Source organism: Mandrillus leucophaeus, unplaced genomic scaffold (genome assembly GCF_000951045.1).
Source record: "Mandrillus leucophaeus isolate KB7577 unplaced genomic scaffold, Mleu.le_1.0 Scaffold330, whole genome shotgun sequence".
In the NCBI taxonomy this organism is placed as follows: domain Eukaryota; kingdom Metazoa; phylum Chordata; class Mammalia; order Primates; family Cercopithecidae; genus Mandrillus; species Mandrillus leucophaeus.
In genome coordinates, this window is record NW_012103477.1 from 2591363 (window position 1) to 2609195 (window position 17833).

Consider the following 17833-nt stretch of genomic DNA (forward strand, 5'->3'; position numbering starts at 1 on the left):
AAAAAAAAAAAAAAAAAAAAAAGATACCATTTATTGCTAATTTTATCAGAAAGAAAACTGAGGCTCTAAGGGGTCACTGAAGTCAAACCACCCCAAAATTTAGAGTCTTAAACATCCATGTTTATTAGCTCATAATTCTTGGCTTGGCCCCCTTGGCTTTTTCTCAATTTACCAGGACTGTAAATGGCTGAGCACATACTTGAACCACTAACCCCAAAGCCCATGCCCCTCTCCCCTACCCAATCCCACTTCCTAGGTCCTCCTCTTCAAGACTGAAAGAGCTTTATCCCACCCATTCATTTTCTACCTGAGGGGCCTGTGGCCCAGTGAAATGATGCATAGGATGTCTCAAGTTTGTACCTAAACCTGGGTTTGAAATGACAGTGACACCCCTTGGCTGAGGTCCTTCCCCTGGTCATTGCATCTTTATTTGTCAATGTATCATGCTGATGGGCCTTTGTGCTCTGACTCCGCCACCATCTTCCCCAGTGGCAGGGAGATCCAGGAGCCAACAACAGGTCCTTTAAAGACCCTGGCGTGAAGACAATTGCTCCCTGGACCGTTTGTTTTCTTCTGTGACTAAACTCGCCACCAGTGCACTGGATTGAGTGCTGTGGGTCTGTGCAGAGAAGGGTTCTCAGAGGTGAACGGGATTGGCTGGGAGGAGAGATGGAGAATCCTGGCACATGGCACAAAGCCTAGTGAACACCACGTCGACATCGAAGGTTCTCAATAAAACACTTCCTGGGCTCCTTGGTCACAGAGCACTTCCATGGGACTCAGAAATAACTCTTCCTTCTCTGTATGTGGAGCTGCCTACCACAATCCCCCACCTCCAATCGCCTCCTTCTCTCATCTCCTCCGGCAAGTCAGCCTGAAAAGTGCTGAGGAGACCCTCAACTCCTACATCCTCCAATCAGTCCCCTCTACTTGGTCCGTGTCATCTGTCCAGCTCAGAGTTTGGGGGACACCTGACACAGGCAACTTTGTGCCAGCCTTCATGTGCCCAGCTGCCCTCTCCACTGGCCTGACCCGCCCCACACTGTCACTCAGCTGCCTCCACGGTGACCATTTCCTAGGGAGAATAACAGGTTCTCTTTCATTCTTGTCCTTACTTGTCTTACTATTTATGGATGCACAATGACTCTCTCCAGCAAGAAGGACCCCACTGTGGGCAGTTCAACTTCTTCCAAATGTTCCCTTTCTCCGTACATTACCTGCATGTGTGTTGCATGTGCTTCTTTCAAGGAGCTGTGTGTGGCCCAAAGAGGGGAACAGTTGGATCCATGTCTGTTCTGTTTGCCTTCGTGCCACATTCTCCGAAGTTGACTTCTGAATCTGAAGAGTCTGCACTTTTGAAGATTCTTTCTGGGGAAGGATTTGACATAACACCTGCTCTTTGTCCCATGCAATATAAAAAAAAAAAGAAAGTGCACCATGCAGAGATGACTGTGTGATCCCAGATCCTAGAATTCTTGTCCATTTATCAGCAGAAGGCTGGGGAACCTGCCCTGGTTGGTCACAAGGCACTAACTGCCTGGAACTCTGAGATGAGATATTCACGTGACTGTTTATTTCTCAAGCACGTGAGAGTCCAATGTTGTGTCCATACGAGTGGCCAGCTTTCCCTGCGTGGTGACTGGCAGACCCAGGCCGCCTTCCTCTGTAGATTCCCCATCCTTGGGACCTTGGAACTCCTGCCTCCAGCTTGGGGGAGAACAAGGAGAGTGGAAACACCCAATGCTGTTTTGAATAGCCCTGACCTGGAAGGAAGAAACATCCTACTCAGGGTCCACTGAAAAGAATTAGTTTCCCAGGCACAAGGGACACAAGGAGGCCTAAGGAAGGTGTCTTCAAATGAGGTGGCTACATCCCAGGGCCAATTCAGCACTGGGGAAGGGAGAGAGGGGTCATGCATTTTTATGGTCTCTGCCACAAAGTTACCTGCAAATATTGCTTGCAATACAGAGTGAAAATATGGCCTGGGACCTTCCCAGTGCAAACCACAGATCTTGACTCTCATGGAGTTAGAACTGGACCCTGTGCAGCCCACTGACTTGGTGCTGCCCCGTGGGGACTAACCTGCCTGAGCAGGAAGCCCAGTGGGATTTGTCGCCTGGGGCCTGCCTCAGTAGGGATCCTGCCCATCCTCATTTACCTGTTGCCAGGCTGGTCTAGGGCACACCCAGAGCTGGCTGGGCATATGCACTCCCTGGAGGCCTCTGCAGACTCATGCTCAGTGACCTCAAGCTCCAGATGGCACTGATGAAATCTAGCCTTTGATTCCCTGATTCAAGTTCATGGCCTGATTCAGGCCCAGGAAGAATCCACCTGACCCTTCCCCTTCTGCCCTTCCTCAGGGCCCCATCATCTCACCTTCCTGGTGCCTTGTCCTTTTTGTTTGTCATTTGGCCACACTCTCCTCTCACACATTCCCCCAAAATATCAAGCACCATGTGGAAAATCTGAAAGGCGCGTCCTCATCAAGCAGCTCCCAGCCTTGGGGTTGTGTTCTTGGCCGGAGCACCTCGGTTTCCTCCCTCCTTGGGGCAGACACGCTCCGGAAACCTTGTCCCCTCCCTCTTTGTAACCACTTAACTTCAAGCAGAACATTCTGGCTGTATCGGAAATGAGAAGCAAGTGGCTAAAGACGGACAGTCAGCGGAAGACTTTGCACCCAAATTCTTCCTTTGCATAACAAAGCTCTTTTTTTCCCTTACTTGAGCAATAATTGTGTGTTGACTAAAGTTTTTCACACACAGAAAAGTAGGTTACAAAACAAAAAAACAAACATTAACTCTAATCCCACCATGAACATGTTGATACACTTACTTCTTTACCTTTCGTCTTTTTGGTACGAGTGGCTTTGTTTTAACGTACTGGAACTCATAACGCTGGTAGGATTTTAAAGCGTATTTCACTTAACATTGTGCTGTGGGCATGTTACATGCTGTTCTATCATCCTTGGCCACTTGATTTTGAGCGATTTCATAATGTTCCATGGAGTGGGATTCTATGACTTAGCTACATCTGTCCAGGTTCAGTTCAGAAAACAGAGGAGCCACTCCAGGTATTCAAGCAGGAGGGTTTTCATGCAGGAAATTTGGGGCTAAAATAACTGTTGGAGGAGCTGAGTGGGGAAAGGTCAGGGAGACCACCACCCCTCTTGGCTTCCTGCAGCAGGGAAGTGGGTGGTTTGTGGGGGCCCTCTGGGAAGCCCCTGCAGACCTCACATTCACTGTCTGCCAGCAGCTACTGCTGAGGGCGGAGCCTCCTGCATCTCATGTGGGTGCCTCTCCTGAGCAGATGCTAATCCAGGACTGTGGAGGAGGGGGCTCTAGGAAAAGCAGCTCCAGGCTAGCCCCCTGAGGGTGCTGAGGAGCATGTGGACAGGATGGCAGCGGAGCCCAGTTGACCACTGCCCCTCCTTCATGTGGCCCATTCTCTACTGTGGGACTTGTTTCCTAATTTTCACTGAATTTCTCTCTCCCATAACACCATCAGGAGTATTTCTCTGGGGGAGTCCTGGTCTCCTTGGTGAGCTTCCATCACTGGAATGCATGCCTCCTTATCATGGAGGATTCCCAGAGGAACCCCTGCTTTCTCTGGTTCTCAGGGAGCCAACATTCTTGTTCCTGGTGTAGGTGGATGCCAAGCAGGTGGGTTCTTAGCGATAGATCCCAGGAGCACAAAGAGTGGCATGTCCAAGAACCCAAAAGTGTGAATAGCGCCCTCTCTCCCTTCCTTATTTCCCACGTCCATAGAAAGCCCATCTGAGGTCAGAGAAAGGACATCCTTGCATGACAGGCAGCATGGGAGGAGCAGCTGCAGGTTTCTTGGATGCTATTGCCTGGGACCAGCAGTCCCTTCAGCTTGGGACGTTCAGGGTCTCTGCAAACACAGAAAACTCACATTGCGAATTGCTGCTTTGTGGGCGAATGCAGCAGTCCACAGAAGAGCGTTTTCGGGGCTCTTCATTCCAATATTTAAGCTCACTGCAAAGAAGGGAGAGAAGGTGAAGTTGCAGGAGAGGAAAAAGGCTGACCAGGGCTGAGCAGGTCTACAGTGCAGGTCACACGGTGTCCTTCCCACAAGGTGTCTACCATACGGCCCAATCTGACCAGTGGGCAGAAAAGTCTGTGAGGGCTGGATAGTCTCAGTGTTCACCAGTCTTCAAAGGCTGCACTTTGCTCTGAGAATTAAACCAAAACTCCAGACTCCAAGGCTCTGCATGAACTGGCTCCTGCCCAGCTCCCCCACCTTGTCTTCTGCCACTTTTCCTGGGATCTAGACCCTCTGGCATGTCCCCAGTTCCTCAGACCCAATGGATTCACTGGTGCTGCCTCCCACAGATGCTCCTCCTTCAGTCTGGACCGTCTTCCACTGGTCACTTCATTGCTGTCCTTGGCACTGTCTGCCAAGTCTCTGCAATAAGGTGCCTTCTCTGATGACCTTCCCCTCCAACCCTGTCTCAAGCAGCCTCCACCCCCAGCAATTTCCTCTTTTGCCACCTCTGTGTTTTCTTCGTTCATAAAATTGGTCACTCCTTTGCTTTTCTAACTTCCCTTTGGATTGTGTGTCTGTCTTCCCCACATGACCATAAGCTGCAAGAAAGCTCAGTTCTTGCTTGTTCTGTTTCTTTTGGACTCTCTAGCTCTCAACCATCCCTGGCTCAGAAAACAGCTTTACACAGAAAGGATGGAGCTGTGTTTGCCCCCTAGGCAGCAGCCAGCACAAGATATGCCGTTTGATTCAAAACATAAGAGGTGAAGCATTTGGGATTCTGCTTCCTGGGGTGAGCCTGCTGTGCTCAAGGTTAACAGAATGACTTAACCACTGGTGTGGATTGAATTGTGTCCCCTCAGGGGAAAAAAAATATATCATATGTCGAGGTCCTAATTCCCAGTACTTCAAAATGAGACTTTATTTGGAAATAGAGTCATTGCAATGTAATGAGTTAAAAAGAAGTTGTTTTGGAGGAGGGTGAGCCCTGATCCAATATGACCAGCATCTTTATAAAAAGAGGCAATTCAGACACAGACACACACACACCTGGAGAACGCCATGTGAACATCGAGGCAGAGATTCGAGCAATGCGTCCACAACCCAGGAGCACCAAGGACTGCCAGCGACCACCCGAGCTGGAGAGAGGCTTGCAACAGAGCCTGCCTCAGAAGGAAACGGCCCCTGCCCACACTTTGATCTTGGACTTCCAGCCTCCAGAACTGTGAGCAATAAACTGTTAATTAACCATCTCCCCGCACCCCTGCTGTTTGTTACTTTGTAAGGCAGCCCTTGCAAACTCACAGAACTCTGTTATTCCCGACAACCAGGACCACATCAGCTCAGGGCAGCTCCACTCTGGGTCCGAGGTCAGGACTGGTCATCACAGTGCAGGCCGTATGGAGAGAGGTCAGGACTTCTGTGAGGCAGCACACCAGTGCTGCCCCACCACCTGCCCTACCTTCTTACCCTCTCTACAAACTGGATCCTGTTGCCGGGCTCTCTTCCACCTGCCACTCCACAAATGCAGATAATCGAGAGCTCCAAAGCAATCCCAGCCCTAGGTTCCAGAATGGGGTGAGCAGAAAGGAAAGCAGGGCTGGGTCTCTGAGAGGGAGGCAGGGCTCACCCAGAGGGCCAGCCTTGGCGCTACGCCAGGTCCTCAGCCCATTTTCATCCATCTACATTATCTCTGGCATGGAGAGAGACCGGGCTGCCTCCCAGACCATGGACAGAAGCTGCTGACTCCTGTAACCTCGCCCACTTTCTGTGCAAACTGCTAACGACAGCACATTGCCGGCGATCATCCCTGCCGTGCCTGTGGAGGCTGGCCCCCGGCAGATACAGCTTTCATCCTGGCTGGAAGTGACCGTCTGGCTTGAGTGGGGCTTCTCTCCAAGCCATAACCCCATTCCAGAAACGTGATCACGTCTCTAAAAGGGGGCCCTGGCAACTGGAAAAGGTGAAGTGAAAAGGAAGAGCAACATTTAGTGCCATGAGGGGTGGATGTGTGAGGAAGGCTTTCCCCAGCTGGGGTGGGGGTGGGCTGGGGGCAGCCAGGGCTGGGGTCTGCAAGTCTCTTTCCAAGTCCTGTTCAGAGGTGGGATCTGGGCAGGATGTCCAGGTGTCAGCAGCAAGGTCAGAGGCCCTGGCTCTCATTCCTTCCAATGTTATGGGAAACCGACTTCCCAAATGAGCAGGGGTGGAGGTCAAGAGCCACATGTGCCTTTAACATGAGAAGCAGTGTCGAGGGTGTAATAAACGCTCATAACATGATCCAGTGCAGCACCCATGTCTTCCTCACCCTAGAAACCCATGTGAGCCTCTCCCAGATGCTTGGCGGGAAGACCGTCACTCCCCCACACTCCTGGCCCTCACCTGGGCATATCCTACAGCCCTCTCCTAATTCCACCATCAGACCAGGAGCCACAGGACAATGACAGCCACAATGGTGATAACCGTGATACTCAATCCATCAACAAAAATAGTCAGAGTGCCTAATTACCACCAGACTTCACTCAAAGCCCGGGGATGCAGCAACGGATGGGACAGACACGCTTCCTGTTCTCCCGTAGGTGACATTCTAATAGAACTGAGGATACTACCAATAACAGTTGGCTTTCTGGGGCCCTTGCTGCGTGTGAGGCACTGTATTTATAAGTACTTTAACGGCATGGTCTGTTCATTTTCCAAACCACCTTATGAAGTGAGGGGTACGATGATCACCCCCATTTTACAAGTGAGGAAGTTGGCACACAGAAGTTAGGAGATTGGCCCCAGGTTGTATACCAAGGATAGCTGGGAGAGAAAAAGGCTCGGATCCCAATTAATTGTTGGGTTATCATCTCGACCGATTGGTAACAGGTCATTCTCCTCACAGCGTCTATCCCACCTTCACAGAGAGATGTTGTGGACGTGTTTAGAGAATCAACAGCAGTCCTCGCCCTGACCGAGGGTTTTGGTGTAAGTGCCCGGGGCTGGCACAGCCCCTCCCAAGGGAAGAGGAGCCCACTGGCTTTCCCCCCGAGGATCAGGGCGAAGGTCCAGTCTAGCTATAGAACCAGAGAAGGCTGGCATTGGGGTTACAGCAGAGATCCACACTCCATAAGCATTTCACACATTCCCTCTGTGGAGCTTCTACAGACATTTGGGCTGATAAACCTGAAATCTCTAGAAAGCATCTAATTAATGCATCTTCCCAAGTAGAATGTTTTAGTAATTGCTATTCAAGCAACAGAAAAGTTGAGAAAGCTTTTATTGCAAGTGCTGCAGGGACAGATAGAGATCCACACGGCTGCTTCTCCCAGGCACTGGCTCTCTCTCCCACAACCTATTGACATACATTAACATTCTCCCAGCTATAAAAAAAATGCATCTTATTCTAACACTCTCTGTAGGCAGGAAGCTGGGCATTGAATTACCGAGCCTCAGTAATTGCCCGTAGTCATTGTGATGGAAAATGGCAGAAATCACAATGAGTCACAGGGTGTTAGAAAGGCAACTGTTTGGTGATGATAATTCTGTAAGGATAATTTCATTAATGGAAGTGGGAGACAAGGCATGTGCCAGTGAATACTGTATATATGTATATACATATCCGCGGACATACATCTAGTGTTTAAAAACGGCTGCATGTAAATGGGTATGTATGTGTCTGTCTTTTTAATGAATGCCCGAGCACTGAATGGTAAAGCACCATTCAGAAGTGATTTGTGATAATCACACAGGGGAGAAATCCTTTAAGTGAAAGGAAATGGGAACAAGGATATTTCAAGCATAGATGTAAAAAGCTTCTATTTGATTCGGGGCCACAAAGGATTCAAAAGACGTCAAAGCGTTGACAGACTGAATAGCTTCCACCAAAGGAAGAAGTTCCCTGCTCTGGAATTTAGCACATGAGGTAAACCAATCACAAATCCTCGTGCTGGAAAAGGTTATTAAGGGACAACACTGGGCGCCAGTAGGACCGCAAGAGAATCCCAACTCCTGCTTTGCCCTGCCCAGGCTACCCTCAGGTTAGATCCTCGGCTACCAAAACAGGCTTCTGCTTTGCAAAATGAACAGAGTCGTGTGCTTTGAATGAGGCAACTGCTCCGTGTACCACATCCAATGTGTTGGGATTTTAAAAAAAAAAAAAATCAGAATGGACATTTACTTAGGACTAAACCTCGTCCACCTGGAGAGTGTCTTCCCCTTCTCCACAGGTGCGCCCCACCTTCCCCAGCGCTCTGCCCTCTCCTCCCAATCAGCACAAACAACACAGGGTAGGAAATGACAGTGTCCTTTGCAGCATGAGGCTTCAGAATTAGAGTCTGGGCAGTGTTTTCACTGACAACCCTGATAGATACTATGTTTTCGTGGGAGCCAGTCCCAGAGCCCACCCAGCCCAGAAATAGAGAGACGGCTTTCGCATTGATCTCCACCGGTTCCTGTTGTACTCTATGATTTTAAATTGAGGTAAACGTCACATAACATAAAATCAACAATGAACCTATATATGTTATAAGTTCAGTTTTATTTTAGATTTGGGGGTACATGGGCAGGCTTGTTACATGGGTACATTGTGTGATGCTGAGGTTTGGGGTACAATGGATCCCATCACCCAGGCAGTGAGCTAGATTTTCAGCACTTCCCTCTTCCTTCCCTCCCCGCTTTTGGGCAAAAGTCTAGTATCCAGAATCTATAAGGAACTTAAACAAATCAACAAGCAAAAAGCAAATAATCTCATTAAAAAGTGGGCAAAGGATATGAACAGACACTTCTCCAATAAGATGCACAGTGAACCATTTTAAAACATACAATTTGGTGGCATTTCGTGCATTCTTTGTGTTGTGTAACCATCAACTCTGTCTTGTTCTTTTTTTTTTGAGACGGAGTCTCGCTGTCACCTAGGCTGGAGTGCAATGGTGTGATCTTGGTTCGCGGCAAACTCTGCCTCCAAGGTTCAAGTGATTCTCCTGCCTCAGCCTGCTGAGTAGCTGGGATTACAGTCATGTGCCACCACGCCTAACTAACTTTTGTATGTTTGGTCAGGCTGGTCTCGAACTCCCGACTCCAGGTGATCCACCCACCTCAGCCTCCCAAAGTGATGGGATTACAGGCGTGAGCCACCCCGCCCAGCCAACTCTGTCTTGTTCTAAGACATTAGTGTCATCCCAAAAGGAAACTGTGCACCCATTAAGCAAAATCACTCCCAACTCCCAGCCCCCATGGCCACCAACCTGCTTTCGTCTCTGCAGCTTTACCTATTCTGCATGTGTCATGTAAGTGAAATCGTGCAATACGTGAACGTTTCCGTTTGACTGCTGTCAGTTGGCAGCACGTTTTCAAGGTTCGCCCGTGTTATAGCAGGTGTAGCACTTCATTCATTCTGTGGCTGAACAACACTCTATTGTACGGTGTGGACAGACCGCACTTCGATTCTCCATCCTGCCGTTTATAGACACTGGGGTTGATTCCACCTTTTGGCTATTGTGAGTGATGCTGCTGTGAATGTGGGCAGACAACGTATCTGAATCCCTGCTGTCCATTCTCCCAGGTGCGTCCCAGAAGTAGAATTGTTGGATTGTACAGTCACTCCATGTTCGACTTTTAAGGAACCTGAGCAGAACTTGGACCCTTGCCTGCCCACTGGGTTTATTAGTGGTTTCTCTGTTCCCATCTCCCATCCTGGTTCTGGCATACTCCAAATGTCCCTTGCACTCCCTTCCACGGCCACACACTAAATTCAGGGAACATCTCAATGGCCGCATCTGGTCACAGGGCATGCACCCATTGGCCCCAGCTCAGACTGTCTCTCTGGGATCTCAGGTTCGTGCAGTGTGAACACATGGCCAAGAGAGGGCAGGCAGAGGCACCAGACCTCCGCTTGGTGCTGGTGAGCTGGTCCTCGCTGGATCAGCTGCCCATTCTGCTGGGCCCAGGCATCCTTGTCCCCTTTAACAGGGAGGACGGAGGGAGACACAGCTGAGTAAAAACCACTCATCCGCCATCTAGACACTGAGGTCATTGGAATCATGGCCACATGACAAGGCTTTTCAGGTCCTTCTGTGTCTCAGCAGCTTCTGGAGGTGCCAGCTGAACTAACGCCCGGCCTAGAAAAGAGAGCCCCAAGCTCTGGTCCCGATAATCCACCCACCTTTCCTAGTCCCGACCTACAGGCTCCTGACCCTGGGTCCTGCTCTGTCCTGAGGTTCCAACTGCCCCGTGCCAGAGCCTGGGACCCTGAGCCTTTTCTAGATTCCTCTTCAAGCCAAGGACCAGATCACCAGAGCCCTGAGTCACCCAGACCTCCCCAGCACTTTGTGTGGAAGGAATCTTTGGCTCTAGCACCAAGCAAAACAGTTGATTAAAACGTGTATTTTCCTGTGAGGAGAGAGAAAGGAGAGTCTTCAGTTTCTCCTACCTGATACCCTGACTGTGGGTCCTGTCCCCGCTGTGCCTGCTCAGATGTGTCTCTGCTGTGGGTTGTTACCACGGCCCCCTGCCCACCTGCAGCAAGTAAGGTTATTCCCTTGCATTTGTGCAGGGCAACCAAGGAAAGTAAAACTTCAAGGAGGAAAGAAATGAGAGATGATAACAGATTAGCGATTTGCAAATTATCCTAAGGAAAAATGTCCTATTAAGAAAATAATGATGAGCACGTGCTATAGAAGGGGGGTGGGGGAGCATGGCTGGGGAGAAGAATGGACTCTAGCTCGCTGAAATTACAGTATTGTCCCATCTCCAACTAATAGGCTCTGTTCCCTGACAATACACTAAAGATATCGTTTATTAAGCCCATTATCCTGCAGACCGCAGTTAGTCACTTCTCAAACATTGCCACATTTATGAAAGACAGTTACAGTCATTTGCAAGATAATTACCATTTTAATCCCAAACCAGCCTGCAGGAGCAAATTGCTTTATAAGTAACCAGGTTTTCAGCATGTCATGACAGAATGCTGTGCAGGCCCTCAGACACTCCGGGCTTGTTTTGCGGTTTTCTACAGTGTAGGGAAACCTGCCCTCCTGGGACTGGGTAGAAATGGGGGACAGCCTCCTGTTCTGCGCCTGAGGGTGGACACTCATAGTGTCATGCTTCCATATGTCTGCTTCCAGCTCTCATTAACACAAATGGGAGAGAGAGAAAGGGAGGGAAGGAAAGAGTGAGGAAGAAAGAGGAGAAACAAGAAGAGAGAGAGGCAGGGAGAGAGAGAAAGAGAAATGAAAGAAGGGAAGGAGCGAGAGGGAGAGAGAGGAAAAGAGACAGAGAGAGAGGAAGGGAGGGAGAGAGGGGGAAGGAAGGAAGAGAGAGGGAAGCTCTCATTAACACAGAGGAGGAAGAGAGAAAGAGAAGCAAAGATGAGAACAGGGAGGGAGGGAAGGAAACAGATAACAGAATTACCCTGCTTGAAGCTGGCCTAAAACAGAATCAGGGCATAAGAAAGGGACGTCGCCAGAAGCAATAAGACCCCTGAAAAAAAAGGTGAGGACATTGGTATCAAGACTGTTTGACACATCCATAACTTCAGCCCCAAATGCAGAACCTTCCTTGAAAAATGGGAGGACCTTTGTATCTGATGAAACAGCTACAGTCAGTATATTGCAAGGAGCCATCCTTTTGGGGAAGGAGAAAATGATCTGGAACTGAAGAGGATCAGAAGCCCCTGAGCAGGGGAAGAAACGGGGCAGGGAGGGGCTGAGCAGGGGTTACTGGGAGCCACATGAAAGTTGGACGAGCAGATGAGATCAGACCGGGTGGCATCAAGGCCCCTGCTGTGGGGATACGTCAGGCAGCGCTTTACCTCGGCAAAACTAAGGCAGGGCCACCGTTACCTGGGTCCCTGTCACAAGGTACAGAAAGGACAGGTGTGCGAATGCATTATCGTGAGTGGTCATGAAGAATGTAAGGGCAAGAGCTGGCAGCCAGTCACTTCCTGATTGGGAGATAATTGGAACTGCTAGAATCCAACCCACCCATCCATTGTTTTAATTTCCTCTGAAATAATCCCACGGAATGAGCATCCAACTTTAGTCACCTTGACCTGACGGTGCCTGAAATTATCTGAATGTGGGGAGAAAACAGACCAGTCCCAGGATAGGAGGAGGAAAAACAAGAGGGGCAGGGCATCTGCTGAGGCCGAGCCAGGAGGTGTGTTGTGTCCCGGAGCACAGGGTGGAGGCGGTCACCTGGGGACAGTGGTGATTCTGGCCAAGGCGGCTTCCCAGGAGTGGTTGGAGAGAGGTGGAAAGCCAAACCCAAGTCAGCCAGGGGCTAAACCCTGGGTGAAGATCACAGTGAGTGTAGAGCCAGCCCTTCCCAGCTCAGACGTCTTCTTCTGGAGATGCAGAGTTGGGAACAGAGAAAAGGGAAGTGCTGGTACCCTCATCTCCCTCACTGCAGCTAGCAATCCTGTGTTTCAGAATCTGCAGATTTTCAGCTTCATCCCTTCCTTGAAAACCATGTCTTCTCTGGAGCTTCCTATCTCTGTTCAAGGGGCCGGTCCTTCACGCATACAACCTGCACACCATGGTCTCCTCATTCGTCTCACCTCCTACTTCATCTCCCTGAGGCCCCCTCCCCCTCAAAGCTTTTACCACACTTCCCCCTAAGCATCTGACACCCACTTGGCTCTCCACTCTCAGCGCTGACTGTTTCCACTCCCTGTTCTGCCTAACACATCACCCCAAATTTACCTGCTGGCACGAAGGCTGGCTCAAAGGGCTAGCAGGTGGAGCTTGGCTTCTGTTTCCCTGCAGGCAGCCTCTCGCCCTCTCAGGTCTCTCTCCTCCAGGCGGCCTCTCACCCTCCTGGGATCTCTCTCCTCCAGGCGGCCTCTCGCCCTCCCGGGTCTCATCTCCTCCAGGCGGCCTCTCGCCCTCCTAGGTCTCTCTTCTCTAGCAGCATGGCCTAGACTTCTTCCTGTGGCCATTGAACTCCCAGAGGCAGAGACAACAGGAAAGCAAGCCACCCCTAAGACGGAAGTGGCAGTTTGTACAACCACACTTCAGAAGTGTCTGCTGTGCACTGTGGTCTCACACACCAACCTGGAGCTATAGCAGAGAGGACTGCACACAGCGGTGAACGCCAGGCGAGAAGGGGGTTATTAGTTCATTGGGGGGCCTTCTTGGAGGCCAGCCACGGCACTTCCTGATTCTCAATGTAGGTGGTATGAACTTGTACCACAGCTCTGAAGAAGCAGGGGCTGAGGTGTCCTCATTTTGTACCTTCCAAGATTCCTAGTGTGAGGTCAGAGGCCAAGTAGAAGCTCAGCACACACTTGTTGGAATATAGACTTTTGGATTCCATGTGAGCAAAACTCACCAGGGGTCTAACGTGCCTGATGCAGGTCCCCACCGTCCCCCAACACCTGTTGATGATCCTGTCTCAAGGTATTTTCTGCCCATTCCTTCCTTCTTTCCTCTCCCCGCAGGTGTTACGAAGATGAAAGTAGACGACAGCTGGCAGAGATTGTATTGACACACTCAAGGTCATGGACTGTCCTCTCATTTGAGCATTATTTACCCAACACAAACAGACAGACATCAAGATAAGGCCATGATAATGTAACGGGGGACCCACAAGGACTCTCTCTTTTCTTCTCTGAATAATTCCTGCCTCCCTACCCAGGCTGCTGTTCCCTCCCACACCACATTTCCAATAACAGGCTGAGGTTATTGCTAGCTTTTCAGTTTTAATACAAATATGAAAGGGGATCAATGAAACTGATATTGTGAGACAATATATTTCCCATCAGACAATTACAGGGGGATTTTTCATTCAGATTTTCACCATTCAAAATGAAACGCAGAGATTATTTTTTCAGTGGCACATCCTGAAACTCCAATCTCTCTGTCAGTAATGCAGCTCCTGAGGCTGTGTTGTAAAGGGACTTGCTAAAGTAGACTTCTTGACATTAATATAGCAACATGTCAAATAAAAACTCAGACTAAAAGAGATGAACTTCCCCTTAATATACCGTGATCGCCGCTGCGAGTCTGAGGGGGGCTCCTGAGTGGTTTGGGATTCCTCTGCTTGGGATTTCTCTCTACTGACAGCAACACGTCAGAGTTCATTAATGCAGGACCAGGACCAGAGGCAAATATTTTGAACGTGGAACAAAAAGAAGCTGCCAGGAAAACATGGATTTCCCTGCAACCCCGACACTGAACCCATCTGCAGCTGTGAAAAAGGGTGCACAGTTCCCTCCACCTGAGCTGCTGTTGCATCTACCGGAGCAGTCAGAAAGCTCTCAGAGGACACGGTCACTGCGTGTGGGCCCCCTGGCCTGCAGAGGCCTGGCACATAGCGGGCAAACGCAGCTGCACCCCGACCTTGCACGCTTTCCTGTGGTTTTGTTTTACACCATCTGTTTTCAGCCCGCTCCTGCACTCTGGGCTGAAATGACTGAGTTTGGTTCCCCAAGCTCAGCTGATGTCTGCAGGCTCCAGGATCTCTGAGTTGGGTCTGGAGATCCAGGAAACCCTGAACATTGGATGACTGTTTTGCCTGTGTGATGTTTCTACCAGGAAGGGGCGTCTCCACTCACCCCGCTCGCCCTCCGGCTCTGCTCTCTGCTTTCACACTCGTCCCTGGAGATAAAAACCCAGACGCTGCCCTGCTTGGCCACAGGCAGCTGACTGGTGGTCTGCACACCCTACGAGGGTCCAACAGCCAGACCTGTGACCTTCCTTGCCCCGGACTCACTCCTCTGCACCACCCTGGACCAGCCAGCCTGCCCATCCCGGGGACTGAGCTAAATCCTGGTGCCTTGTACTCATGGGACAGGAAGGAGAACAGACATTAAGGGTCAGCCAGAGCTGTGTCTGTCTAGGCTGACCATTGCTGGAAAAGTGAGCAACTCTAATTCCTTGCAAGATCCCTCCCTCTACCTCCTTCCCTGGTCAGCAGAGCTTAGCCAGGTCAGCCAAGAGTCCAACCAACACTCACGATGGGTGGGTGGCGGTCTCAGCCAGCGCCTCAGGACAGCAGCTGGCGCTCAGGCACAGGACACTTAGACGGGATGTTCCAAATGCCCAGAGATGAGAGGGAGCCTGGGCTGCAAAGCACTGGCTCATCAGACCTGCTGAGTTGATGCCATCAAGGCAGGTTCGTCTCCAGTGGACTTCATGCTGACCGTCCCTGCAAAGACTCATCAAGGAACAGAAAACCACTGCAGAGGAACAAATGGCCCAGCCAACCATCTGCAGAGCCCCTCTTTGGACTCATCCCACCACCAACAAAAGTCCAGGAGGCAGAACCCCTATCTGCCATGTTCGGTATTGCCCCTCCCCAGCCCCCAGCCTGGCTCAGGGCCAGGTATAGAGGAAATGTACTACACAAGGTTATTGATGGAATGAATGAGTGACCACACCTCACATTTGCCTCGTGCTTCCTTTGTGCACTCCTCACACGGGCCACACGGAGTCAGCTCTATTATTGTTATTTTCCCACTTTGAAAAGATGAGAAAACTGAGACACAGTATTTTTTTTAAAGCTGCACCCACCCAAGGTCCCATGGGTATAGGGGTGGCAGATTTAGCTGATAAAAATACAGGAAGCCCAGTTACATTTGAATTTCAGACTTTAGTATATCCCCAATATTGCATGAGATATACCAAAATATCGTTCATCATTTCCCTGGAATTCTAATTTAGTTGGGCATCCTGTGTATTATCATATGATCCTCTGTGCAGCAAGGGGAGGGAGCCCAGGTCTGAATCCAGGTTGCAAGGCTCTGAGCCTGTGTTCTCTCTGGAAACATCCAGAAGCTTCAGGGGAGGCTGCACTGCACACACGCATTAGCTCTGGGAGTCCCTCCGGAGGAAATGGAAGGTCCACAGGGAAAAGAACCCACGTCCTTGGCTGTGGTTAAGTCTCCTCTGCTAGGCCAGCAAAAGTCAAAGGATAAGTGCGCAAGAGGGGGATCCAGTTTATATGACCCACGGCTGTAATCAGATTCATTACAAAGCAGTAAAATGTGACCTCAGAGGAGATCCTTCTGGGTCCAGTCCTGGAGAAAAGCACCCGGCTGGGGAGTTGGACTTCTGTCTGTATTATTGAGCTTGGGCCCAGAAAGCTGTGTGTGTGTGTGTGTGTGTGTGTGTGTGTGTGTGTGTGTGTGTGTGTGTGTCTGTATGAGTGTGCAAGGGATACTTGTTGAAAATGTTCCTAGCAGGGCCATTTCCCAGGTGACAATGCTCCTGGAGGGCAGGCAGCTGGCTGAATAAGACCCCCAAAGCTCTGTGCTCCTGGGGCACCAACGACTTTGAGTGGAGATGAACTGAGACATCTTTCAAATCTGTCATCAGGTTCCCCAACTGAACAGTAAATTTTCCCAGACCTCAACCCCACCAGCTTCTATCTCCATAACTCTGTTTATTTGATCATCTGTTCACTTTTATATAAAGTTTATTATGCTCTTCTGTACTGAAAAAAAAAAAAACGGGGCCCTTTAATAGCTGCAGTGATAAAAAATGACTTCTGCTTCTCCAGCTCTCCAGGAATGAAATTAGTCCAATTACATTTTCCTCTCCTGTTAAATTCTCAGCCTCCAGTATCTGCAGATCAGCTGAGATGCAGAGTTGGTTAAACATGTCCAATTAATCAAAGCACTGTCAGAGTCTTCAGAACATTCTAGAGCTCCTCATTGCTGATGACCGGGGTAATTTTAAAAAGAAGATTTAAAAAGTTGACCACTCTTTGAGAACATTCTGACCCTGAAGCAAGGTTAAGGAGGCTTTGGCCAGAAGTTTGGAGCAGCTATCAGAAAAAGAACTTCTGGAACATTCTGGTGTTCCTTTAACGCAACTCACTAAAGGTTGTGTGCAGTCTTGCCTTATTTGCTAGACATTCACTCTGTTGTAGGGCATGCTGGGGGATGGTAATATGGACAGGTGGACATAGTCTACTGGGCCAAATGTGATGGCCAGCCCAGTACACAGCCAGTGACATTGTCCTGATGTTGAATATACAAATTCCTTTCTCTTCAATCCCAGTTCAAAGCCAACGTCTTCCAGACTCTCTTTCCAGATGGCTTCAACCATTCTCCAGTCTCCCAAAATAATCCTGACCATCACCACCTTTTCAGATACAAGAAGCATTTTAAATCTGGAAATGTGCAAACATAAATCACTACAGGTAGAAAACAAACCTTTTCTATTACATTCTCCAAGGACTTGATTTATTTTTCTCTGGACTCTATCCTGCATCACAGACTTGGTTAGGTTATTTATTCAATGTGTTCTGCCCCTTAATGGAAGCTCCAGGAGGGCAGGGCTTTGAATTAACAAATAGTCACTAATATTTGATTCACTAAGTTCTCTTCCATGCCCAGATCTTTGCCTGCCACATTACAGATGTGCGATAGGTAATGCTCAGGTGAGGGGATTGTCAGAAGCAAAATCCTTTACTGAATTCATTTACTCATGCTTGCATTCACCCCTTCATTTATTCAGCCTGAACTCACAGGGCACTCCCGGTAGCCAGACACTGCTTTTACTGCCCTTTTTGCAGGAGGTGGCATATAATAGGGTTTGCAGGCTGGGGAACCAAGAGAGGCTTCACAGAAGATTTAGCCAGATCTGGGCAGAGCGCAGGGTATTCCAGGTAAAGGGTAGCCTGACCTCCAAAAGGCATAATGACATTTAAGAAAGGAGACTCGCATGGAGATCCCAAATGCAACCTATTGTGTAAAGGGGAAAGGCTGCTCGTTCTGTGCTTGCAGAAGTGAGCCAAGTACAGAAGTCTCACAGGAGCTTCCTGCTGGAAGGACCATAGAGACCACTAATATGGCCCCAGCACACAGAGAAGAAAACGGAAGCCCAGAGGTGGTGCAGCCTTGCCCGAG